Raw genomic sequence first — 1,809 nt, forward strand, 5'->3', positions numbered from 1 at the left:
ACAAATTCTCTCAACAAATAAATTATAAACAATACAATAAAATTAAGCTTAATTTAGCATAGTGGTTTGTTTTTTTAAAATAACTAAAACACATTTATGCTTTAACAAATTTTGGTCATTTGAATAGAAACTATTCTGATTGGTGCATATTTTCCTATATAGCAATTCAACACACCCTGAGTTTCAATCTCAATCTATGGTTAAATACATATCACACTAGGAAATAAAGATGTTTAAAATAGAGAGCTTTACATTTTGGTGTCTAGTTTACTGACATCACTTCAAACAGTTCAGTTAGTTTACGTCATGGTGGAAGGACCTTATTGCCTTTGATTTGGTCTATGTGAATCTGGTGAGGTAAGCCCTCTCTGCTCCAGCACAGACCAACAACAGTGAGCAGAGATCAGCACTTGCAGGACTTTGCCCAGGAGTAGACTCTCTCGTGTTTCCCTGCACCCTACAGCTTCTGCACCCTTCTTATTCTGTATCATCACCTGGAATTTGCAGGCAGGCATTGAAGATACTTCAGCTGTTACAATACTTCTTAATTCCCAAGTTTGACAAGCTACCTCTGATTAAGCCACATGTAGATGCTAGATACATTGATGCATGTTCTAAACGCTGTTTTCCTGCAGACAGCTGAGTAAGCCGTCGAAATTTGTTGTCCTGGAGCACATATATGCCCTGACGATTTGTCCTTAGATTATCAATTTGTTTCTTGAATACTGTGGTCCTAAAATCTTTACATATAAACTTCATGATGTCTAATTCATCCTTGAACCTTGCAGTATCTTTCATAAACCTTTCTATCAATCCTTGCCCCACTCAAACCCCATGTTTTCCAGCTTAGTAACACATCGTCCATTTTCCACATCCCCCTGCTTGGCGGACTTGTACACTTCGGACACCATCTCGTTATGGAGAAGCAAAAACAACGCCTTGTCCACCATTCCCACCAATGCCTCCAGCAGCTCCAATTTAGTGCGGGACTTGTGGTTCCCGTTAGCCTGCGCCGGTGGCCCCGCGGAAGGCTGCTGTAGACTGACTACACCCCTCCCCAGGGCCGCCGCCGCCACTGGGACCCAAGACCGAAGATATCTATTTTCAATAAAAGAGGAATAGGCAACTTCCAAAGAAGCAATATGATGCCTAAAATATCATTCCTCCCCCAAGTATCCATGTCGTAATCTCACGGACCTACAAACACACTATGTTCTATCACATGTCAGAAGGGACATCAAAGAGGTGGGGTGGTTCTACTGTGCCGTTTAGGTGGGGCCCCTGGAACCACGGGGTCTTTATAAGGAGAGAAAAGGAAAGAAGGGTGGAGGAGATGTGACAGTGGAGCAGACATCCAAGAGATGCTGCCATGAGCCAAGACGTGCAAGCAGCCTCTGTTTCTGGAATAGATAGGGGTTTAAATAAAGTCTCCTCCAGAACCTTCCAGAGTCTCCAGAAGGCGTGGCATTGATTTCAGAACATTTTGAGCTATGAAGCCTATAGTGACTGTCACAAATGCAAGAAGAGATTCATAGCAGATGCCATGACGGGTGGGAACATGGGGTGCAAGGTCCTAAGGTGGGGCAACTTTACAACATAGGTGTGGTGGATCAAGTGCTCCAGTGCCACTGGGGACAGAACAGAGAGATAGGTGATATGGAGCCTTATGGATCACCAGCTACAGAAATCTTGGATTTCCTTCCAAGACTGGTGGGAGACACTAGGAAGTTTTAAGACAAAGCTCTACTGCATTAAGACAAAAAATATGGCCACTATGTCGAGAACAGGGGAGCAACACTAATGAGGACC

General features: G+C 43.6%; 1 pseudogene; it reads right to left on the reverse strand.

The window, feature by feature from the left end:
* Positions 1-491: 491 nt before the first annotated feature.
* Positions 492-950, reverse strand: LOC101979563 (annotated as a pseudogene).
* Between the last annotated feature and the right edge of the window lie 859 nt (positions 951-1,809).

Source organism: Microtus ochrogaster, chromosome 8 (genome assembly GCF_000317375.1).
Source record: "Microtus ochrogaster isolate Prairie Vole_2 chromosome 8, MicOch1.0, whole genome shotgun sequence".
Classification (NCBI taxonomy): Eukaryota; Metazoa; Chordata; class Mammalia; order Rodentia; family Cricetidae; genus Microtus; species Microtus ochrogaster.